The 10000-nt window shown below is 46.9% G+C and overlaps 1 long non-coding RNA gene across 1 annotated transcript in view; it reads right to left on the reverse strand.

Annotated features, from left to right (window-relative positions):
* The window catches only part of LOC122647109, a 22199-nt gene that overhangs the window by 129 nt on the left and 12070 nt on the right, over window positions 1-10000 (reverse strand). Inside the window, exon 2 of the long non-coding RNA XR_006330793.1 lies at window positions 3554-3560. This is a non-coding gene — a long non-coding RNA (uncharacterized LOC122647109). The remainder of the gene's footprint in view (window positions 1-3553; window positions 3561-10000) is intronic.

The following is a 10000-nucleotide window of genomic DNA, read 5'->3' on the forward strand; positions in this document are numbered from 1 at the left end:
TCGAAGTTGGAAAGAAGAAACTGAAAAATAGAATCGCTCTCGCTCTCCGCCTCACATTTGACAACCACTTCAAAGAGCAAGATCGACTAGGAAAGAGAAGTGTAGGCCCTCCTTGAGATGGGGAGAAGGTTTGATCCCATATATTTATATCTGTATCACTGTCAGATCGAAAATATATACTTTCATCCAAATGCGGAGGAACTGACAACCAGTTAAGGGTAACCTGCTCGTCTTTGTCACAGGCTAGATCCTCTATATACGCTAGCTAAATTGGTCTCAACCCGTCACTCTCAAACAAAGTGGCATACTCAAATTGGAAAAGGGGAGCAGAGAGATCTGATTACCAAACCAAATCAACCTTCCACCAGATGGAAAACAAATAGCAATCAGAGAAGGAAGAAAGAGCCGTAAACGAAGAGATCATATGCGAACCACTCTCCCAATCAATCCAACAGAAAAGCAATTACAACGTCCATGAGAAAGAAGGGGCCAAAAGACAAGCTGAAACTGCTCCAGTCTGGGGGTCAGGCTTCGCCGTGTGATATAACCTGGTAACTTTCTCTGTGTCCCTTCTGGGCATTCCATTCCGCGCAAGGCTCCGTGCAGGAGCGCGCTAAGGCTGAGATGCCTCGCCCGCTGATTGCGCCCAAACGCAGCATTGGTAGAGCGCGTCAAACGTTTCATAAACATTTGCTTTCTTTCGCGAATTTTGGCAGTGGGAGTAGAGCGTGCACCGCGGCCAAAGCGCCTTTGATTGCAGTGCAATAAACTGGAACGGCTGCGTTAAGCATCTCAATGCTGAAGATTTGATCCTGAGATCAGACGGGAAAGACTTATTGAACCGGCTCACTCCGAACCCGCAGCTCAAATAGCCAAGGTCGGTGGAAAAGGAATAGTAAAGCTTGTTTGGATAAAGGAAGCATTCATACTCGACCCGCGTCTGGACGCCCCTTTCGGGCTCACTTCCTGACAACCCAGCCCACAAAAGGAAATGGACAGGCATTGACAAAAGCCGAAGCCTGGGCGCATCGAGCCCGGGTCTAGTCCGTGGGCAATTTCATGCTCAAAATTCGATGAACGATGAAAAAGAATGCAGGTGGGTGGGTCGGTCTAGGGAGAAGGAGTCGGGAAAGAAGACTGGTTAGCAGTAGGGACTTGGTTCGTTCTTTGGTTATTTACCGTAACCGGCTAGATCTACAGAAGCTGTTACGGAATTGAGATAGACTGGGAGTTCGAGGATCAGACCTGCGCCCCATCCAGAACTCGATCTACGGCAGAATCCCAACCGTCCATAGGCACAACACTTAAGGCAAGGGCCGTGATCGGCAGAAGGCGCTTGTAGAGCCCTCTACCTGCTTCCATTGGGACTTCATTCCGCAACCCGGGGGAAGTGGACTGCCATTACGCCTTGTCACGGAAGGCTGAGGATTTCTGGTAACCTATCGGGATGGCCTTGACCTCCTTTTCTCCTGCGCACAAACACACTTTATGGCCCAGGCTTCCATACCGATCCGGCCTTCATCATAGGCTAGCATAGCAGACAATAACGCGAAATCCAGGAAGGGGGAGGGGAATGCTAAATCTGAAGCAAACCGTTAGGCTAGTTCCCGTGGAGTGAGTATAGTGCTTCCCTTTAACCTAGAAGCACTCAGTTAGCGTTCAACAATGTCCTTAATGGCCTGTTCTTTGAGTTGACCGAAGGGCGGCGGGTGGAGGGAGCTTCACTTACCGAGAGGAATGAATTCGAGTAGTAGCCAGGGGAGGAGTTCTTTGAAAAAGAATGAAGTAGAGCCCAAATGCGCGAGCAAGAGCTAGAAAGAGGCCCTAGCCCGTCAGCTATAGCAAGAGCTCAGTAACTAATAGCCAAGGACGGTGGGTGTAGTAAGGGGAAGGCCCTTGATCCGAGAAGGAAGAGTGAACAGAATGATCTAAACCAGTCAGTAACCAACCAATAGTGAGAGCTATCCGAGCAAGAGCACAAAAAAAAGGAAGAAAGAGAGAATTGTTCTGTTCCTGAGTCATGCCCTAAGGGAATTAGTCAGGGGTATCACAATTAGCTAAGGTGGTCCCACTCGTGTCTGTTTTGAATTCATGTTTTCAGTCTCAGCTGTAGTAGACCCTTATCTGATAGTATGAGTTGATAGTAGAAGGAAGTCTCCTCTAGGTAGGTCCACTCCTTGTCTTCTTTCAATGCTTTGGGAACCGGGCACAGTGAGAAGCTGCTCTTTCTCTGTTCAGCTATCCCTAACACACTACACCAACCGAACCATCTCACACCGAACTGTATAACCTAGATCTGAGCTACCTGGATCAGTCCAGTCAGCCGGTAGTGGAATCAGAGTACCATTGATCAGTCATTCCAACCATGGATTGAACTGAACGTACAACGCTTGAGAAAGACCTTCTTTGTCGCCTACCTATAGCTATAACAGTGTGATAGAAGTCCTAACCTAACCTATAGCAAGAGTAGTGCTAAGCGAATGCCTGCATTGATTGACTTCAGCAGGTTTGTTTACCCTGATGACATGACTGAAGCAAGCGAACCGTCTACCTAGGGGCTTCGTTCCCCGAATCAGTTAGTCAGTCAAGTCAGTGAGTAAGGAAGACCACAAACAAGTAGTGCAATAATAGTCTATTGGGTCGATCAGTCATTCAGTACAGGAAGACCCCCTAAGAGAGAGTTCACATTCCTTTTCTCTTTCTACCTTTGCTCAGTATGGTACGGTACGGCTTGTTCGGTGCGCTAGGAACAGGCTTCCCGAAACCATTGATTTCATGTCTAACATCCCTTGTTTTGAGCCTAAATCTGCTATTTTCACTGATTCTCCAACATGAGCTGATGAGACTCTCATTCCTGTCTTGCTTGAATCAACTAGATCATTTCATATATAGTATTGTGCATTTGTTCTTCGAGAGTGTGGTGTTCGGGAATCAGATCAGAAGGAATCTACCCCCGGTACTAGCGGTTCAATTCCCTAGTGATCTTTCTAATCAGGTGTGTATTGCGTGTCAAGTGCGAGATTGGCATCGAGAAGCCGTGGGCCCAGTAGTGCCCGCATACGACAGCTCTGCGGAGCTTTGCGGGTCGGTAACCTGTTCGACGTAAGATCCATTGACGCGCGCAAGGCTCCGATAGGAGTGTCGCTTCGCTTTGTTCAGGGGAAGAACCATTACATAATATATGCGAATTCACCGTGACGCGCGCTTGCTTTGGGCACCACCCCGGGCACAGCAGAATGAGAAGGCTCAGCGCACTAGCCTAGCGCACTCAAGCAGCTCAGTTTGCTTTCCTTTATTCCCGCTAAAGCGCTCTAGTTGGGTTGGGTGACGCGCACACCGCTTGTTGATTGCATTCGATTTCATTATGGATAGTGAAACTACTAAAGAACGGCAAAGGCATGATTTGCTTTTCCACGGTCGGAGGGAAATTCTCATTCTTTTTCAAGGTCAGTTGGTAGGTCAGGTCAAGTTGTTGAGGGAGGATCCCTTCTTCCTCCATGTGAAAGGAAGGAAGGTTTTTCAATTCCCCAATCTATAGGATGAAGCAGAGGACCTCTTTCCTTTTTGGGAAGGTTGAAGAGTGATCACGAAAAGAACAATCTCGATGAAAAGAGAGAACCAAGACTATTCTCTCACCCGTACCCATGGGCACACTTCCCGAATATTGGAAACAGAATTCCATAAAGCGATCGACGAAAAAGTAGAGATGACAAAAGGCCCTTTTTAAAGCTAGTAGGTCTCTTCTTCCGATCCTTTTTATACCAGTTGAGCCCACCCTCGGACTATGGTCGACCTTCTTGCATCGGGACCAGCTTCCTGCACTAGTGGAATAACGGGGCTAGTGGAATCGCAGGGGAAAGCACATCAACTGAAAGGTTCAGACAGGTTGGGGATTGATTGGTCCCCTTGGTGCGGTTTAGTCCTTCCTCTAAGCTAAGTACATAGCGTAAAAAATTCGTTCATCGAAGCTAGTTCCATACAGGCCGAAAGCCTGATGTGATGCTCGGATCGGTTCTTATTATAAAGAAGAAGAGCTAAAAGGAAGCGAGTGGAGTATACGTAACGAGGCGTTTAGAGACCTCGGTTCGGCCCTTTCTTTATAATTATTCCCCCTCTTAGTTTAGTAAAGGGTGAGGAGATTTAATTGGCTCGACCAAGAAGGAGAGGAGCTACTAAAACAAAACTGAACAAGACAGCCAATCCCTCTTCAACGGATAGGGAATCGTTGATGATCCTCTTTATTTATATAATATCGGACCATGGGGCTTCGGGTTTAACTCATTTTAAAGGCCTCTCTCAACGGCCTCTTCTAGTTGCACTCCAGTTGATCAGGTTCTAGCTCAACGCTGCTCTGGCTCCTAATAAGGATCGTAAGCCATCCTTTTGATTCCCCATCGGGGATAGAAACGGAACTACTTCTCATTCCGGCTTCAATCCCATATTCTGCTTTCGGAAAGGAAGAACTTAAAAGAAGTTTTCAGCCAACTTAGACGAATATGAGTTCGAAAATACGGAGTTTCAGCGACATCTTCGTTTTGGGGAGCCATTTTTGAAATGAGACCGCTACGAAAATTACCCGGAAAGGCTGCTACTTTATTTCACACATTTAATTTATATGCCCCTCTGCCCGGGGTTTTCGTTCAAGAGCCGGTAACTGAGAGTGGCAGCCTGTAATCAATTTGGCGAGTACGGCAGATTGCTTTCTGTTTTTATAATAAAGACTATCTTGCTTGGGGAAGCTCTTTCACTCCTAGAAGCCTATAAAGATGGATCCGCGCCTTTATGCCAGCGGGACAGATCGCATACACTTTGATGTATGGTACTATGTGAGGAAAAGTATGTGAACCTTGTTACCATACCAATCAATAGGCTGTCGAGAACGGGAAGAAGACTTCGGCGAAGAAGAAGTCGCTACCAGCAAGAAGAAAGATAAGCGGGCATAGGCTGCTTTTGACGTTGGTCTGGCGTAGCCAGTTGGCTAGTTGGTTTCTTAAGTCTGTTTACTCCTTCGCCTTGGATCGATCTCACGAGAAGAGCTCCCGACCTCCCATACCTCAGGTGATGCACTTATTGATCACTTGTACGGAACAGAATATGACTCTTGCTCCTCCTAATGCATTCGTCTGTGTAGTTGATGTAGTCTGGTTATGAAAAGGAATCAGTCAGAAGGAACGGCTCTGTAGAGCATGGGGAACGCTAGTGAAGGATTGCCATGGTTCGGAGGGTGGGTGACCCTAGTCTGCCAGACAAGACGTGTACCGGTCGTACCCGAAAGTGAATAAGGCACTCTTTGTCGGTCGCTGGCTTTTATTAGAACCAATTGAGAACTTGGAAGGCTACTCGCATTGATCAAGTCAAGTACCAGTGCGACTCTTCTTCAATTTAGAAGCACCACCGGAGAGCGCTCTAAGGATTAAGCCCAAATCCTATAGGAATTGAAATACCACACTCAGATCGGTGAATCTATCAGGAGTGATCCTGCACACCCCAACCATTCCGGTCTATAGATTCATTAAGAGAACTTAAACACATGCAGGAATAAGCACATACACCATAGGGAGGTCTGAGCACTAGCCCTTTCTCCTCTTTCCTCTTCCACTGTAGCAAGATCAGAAGCGAAGCGAACGGGCGGTAGCTACTTGCTTGTTAGAGGTAGCTTGCTTTTTTTCCAGTTGAAACTTCTGTTCAATATTACTTACCCGGAACTAGAACAAGTCTATTCCTTTGATTCGGCGGATTATTCAGGGGATGATCCCTCTTTCTTTTGATTCGACGGATAAAAGAGCGCATGATTCAGATGTTGCTTCTTTGGACGCGGAAGGATCGGGATCTCTTGTTTCGGGAGAAAGCGGAGCCGTTGGTTCGGTAGAAAGAGGATCTCTTGTTGGCCAATAAGAAAGAGGAGTTTTTGTTGGTTAGTAAGTCCTCTTTTCACTAGTGCGCTGAGCAGCTTCTCACGCAGCACTCTGTGGTGCTTGATAGGAACGAGCCGACGAGCGTATGCTAGAATCGCGCGCAACAAGCTTGCTTCTGCTAGGCTAGGGCGGCTAGAGGTCTAATCGGATAGACTATTCCACTATTGGGACTACTACTGACTTGGTGGTATTATCAGTCGGTGAAAAGCCTCGCTTCGCTACAATAACACAGGGAGTTGGCCCTAGAAGAGGAGACTTCCTATGACATTCTCAACTCATACCAGGGATATCACTAGTGAAGCCTTACCTTCAGTTAAAGATTAGAAAAGCCTTCGCCCTACTAATAGTCCTTCCTATCTCGGATTCGTTGAACTTTCACTCGAGCTTGAGTCTTCGCTTGAGCGGGTACTCGTCCATCGCGCTTAGGATAGAGGATAGGATAGACCCCCTTGGCGTCTAGCTTTCGGTGGTAGGAGGAATCCCCATAGCTGCCACTGCAATAGCCCTGTCTTCTCTGCCTCTGCTCCATTCCTTTCTTTCTTTATCACCTCTAGTTCCCCTTACTTATAGGCGAGAAAAGAAAAGAGGGTTGGCACAAACAAAAGCTGCTTCTTCTTGGCATCACTTCGCCCCTTCCCCCGGCTACGGCTAGAGAGCAAGATGGAGGCAACTTTGCTTAAGACTTGGCATTGGAAGTGGGATGGGATGGATATCACCTCGAAAGGTAAATCAATCGGATTAGGCGGTGAGTTAGAGTTCCTAAACGACGAGAACTAAACAAAAAGCCTAGTTGGTATGGAGGGTCGAGATCGAAGGCTAGGGGATCTAACAGCCACGAGCGGATAGACCGGGGAGTTGGGTTTTGGATACGGAAGAGCTAGAAGGAAAGCTAGCCGCAGGTCCTCCCTTTTCAGGGGGAGATGGGATTTCTGATTCAACCTCTAAAGCTTCTGGATGGGATATTATGGTTTAAGGGTGGCATCTTCTGCCAGGAGATACGATTGAACGGGATTCCTATTCCTTGTCAGGAATAGCTAGCCTCAGGCCCTTTTTACAAGGGTTAGAAGCTCCTTTTCGAAGGGGTGATGTACGGGGTTTAGGACCAAAAGACTTTCTGTTTTTCTGTAAAAGTAGCCGCGAGTGGAGTTAGCCAATTCTATTTCTAGCCATTACGGGCATAAGTTCTCCACTTGTCGAATCGGGTTCGTAACTCAATAGATGGTGGGATTGATCCTTTTGAAGGGATGAGATCGGGTGAACAGAGTCGATGTCTCAGATGGAGTAATCCCTATTCCTCACCTAAAATCGGATAGCGCCTTTACTGCATAAAGGACAGAGTCCGAGTGCGGCTCCCAACTAGCACGAAAGACATCCATGAATTGTGGATGAGGAGATAGCCAAGCCGCTTCAAAGCGAAAGAAGCTGGAAAAAAAAGTACAAAGGGAGGTCCTAGAATAGCGCTAAACTCCCCTTTACATTGATAGCGATTTCGAGGAAGAGGAAAAAAGAAATAGGGAAGTCTGATAGAAATAGATAATTAGTAGTTCCATCATTTGATTTGAATTAGGCTTCTAAGCCCTCATTCCATTGCGACCTGAGATTCATTCTTCTCCTTGGGATGCGGGATCGGAGTTCGGTATATACTTTTGGAAGAGATCGAAGGCATTCCGCACCAAACCTAACGATTGGACTGGGGGAGGCAGTGTTCCCATTTACTAATGGATCACTAAGCCTTTCTGGTCTTGAGGTGATTTAATGCTCAACCTCAAGGGGATTGGAACAAGCCAAAGAATAGTTCGATTCAGGTTTTCTCCAGAACCGCCGTCCAAAGGTTCTTTTCCAGACTCGAGAATCGGGTTCATTTCTTCTTCTTCTAAGGCAGCTAGCTAGGCCTGTTGAGAGCTCAGGATTGGACGGAACCCTGACGATTGGACTATCGAACAGCTGTTGGTGGGGAAGAATCTCCTTTCCCTTGATTGCTGCGGGCCTTCATTGCTGAAACTGGACTGGCTAGGATCACTAGAGGGGACAGACTGCCAGGACTAGTCCGCTTCCCAATAGGAAGAGCAAACAGCAACTATTAGCCCAGCTTTCCGGGCTCTCATAACAGCCCAGGTTTGAGCATCTCCCTAGCCTACCTACTTTCCTCGCTTTCAGAAGGTCAAGTCTAATAGAGTAGAGGCAATCCACTCGAGAGGAAAGGAAAGACCTCCACCGATCTCTTAAGGTCGAGCTCAGCTTGCTTTCCTTTTGAACCGCTTCCCCCTCTTAGTCAAGCACAAGCTCCTGACTCGGCTCCTTTCGTGGGACACGAGGGCGGCTAGCCTGCCTACACCTATGTGATTTCGTCTTCGCATTTCCTCTAAGCCAGGATCGGATCCAATATTGGCTCTATAGCGGAAAAGGTCTTTCATGCACTATATCCCATCCAAACCTAAACCTTAGCCCAGAGAAAGTCACGAAAAAGGACCCAGGTAGGGAATCTCTGTCAACTAAGATCATTAACAGCAGTTTTCCAGCTTAAAGAATGCCCGCAGGAAGGCCTTTCTTTAGACCATCCCTAGCGGGGAGCATTGCTTAATGGATGTAAGACAGCAATAGATTTGGAAAGACCAGACCGTAAACAAGGGAAGATAAAAGAGGGTCACCCGGTTCTTCCTGTCCCATTTATCGGCAGAGTGTAACCGTTGCTTGTTCCTGCCTTAGTAGGGAAAGAGCTGAGACTGAAAACATGAATTCTGCACGAGATACCAGGTTGGACTACAAATGAGAGATTGGAGAATAGATTCATTTACCGATGCTTCGATCAGTTCCCTACCGGGACTTGACACAAGACAGACCAGCAGAGACAAAACTTGAACCTGCATTCCTAGTTATAGTTAAGGGCAGAGACCATTCCCATCTTCTCCCCGTTCCCTATCCATGCAATGTAACCTATCTCGATTGACCGATCATGTGTGATCTTCTTATATGTTTATTGCCGGATCGGGTATTCATATCTCATTATCACGTAATCAACCCTCTTATCTTTCGTTGCTGGGTCGGCTATCTCATCTTCATTTCTTGATGCATGAGTTGGGAAAACAGAGATTGGAATTGGACCTCTTGGTACTCATCCTGATTCCCCTTTGTTCTTCTTCTGGTCCGTTAGTGGCAGTGGTCCGGACGAAGAGATGTAGTAGGGGAGTCAGGTAGATGAAGCAAGCCTTACAGACGAAATTATTTGATGATCCATATTCGTACAGGGGAACGGGAAAGCTTGCTCAACTGTACGAGCGGGAATGTCTCCTTGTTGTCAATCGAGACGGTACGGTAGATGACTGAACACCAAACTCAATCCCAATGCTAAAAGAAACATCTTGACTTGTGACAGGTTCATTTGTTGTTGGAGTAGCCTACCTCATATGATCTTTCTTTACAAACCAATTACTGGGGCTGATCTATCATACTTCATTTTTCGAGTAGTTGGCTCAACAAATACAGGAATGGAAGTGATGGCGCTACTCCTTCTTTCTTTGTGGCTCGTTCGAAGCATTCTTTCGGGCACTGCATTGGAAGTCCTCCACTGCTACCTTGACTGAGGCTGGACTTATCTGATTGTCTGATTCAGCCTATACTAGTTTACGACGCTATCACATACATTTCCCTTGGTATACCTCTACAAAGAGATTAGAGAAAGAGAACCATTTCACCGATAGCAATGAGAGTCACTCTGCCTGGACTTCCCAATCAAACACGGACAACGGCTACCAATATGACAGTGCAAGAGTGGAACTCGTATACTCCACTTCTTGTTAGTTAAGTAGAGAAGGCTACCGGCCCTGCCATCTTGCTTTACAGACCGACCGCTGGAACTGATCTTTCTTATGTCATATTGCCGGGTCGGCTACCTCATCTCTCTTATCACGGAATCTTCTCATACGTTGATACACGAGTTGGACAAAGAGAGGCAGGCAAAGGGAGAAGCAGCCAAGTGCGCCAACCAACGCCCTGGGTAGTCAACCATATCAGGTTCTAATCTACTTTCTCTCCCGTACTGATCTTCCTTGCCTTTCTTTCCTTGTCCAGTAAGGTATGAAGCACTA

Source organism: Telopea speciosissima, unplaced genomic scaffold, assembly GCF_018873765.1.
Source record: "Telopea speciosissima isolate NSW1024214 ecotype Mountain lineage unplaced genomic scaffold, Tspe_v1 Tspe_v1.0012, whole genome shotgun sequence".
NCBI lineage: Eukaryota > Viridiplantae > Streptophyta > Magnoliopsida > Proteales > Proteaceae > Telopea > Telopea speciosissima.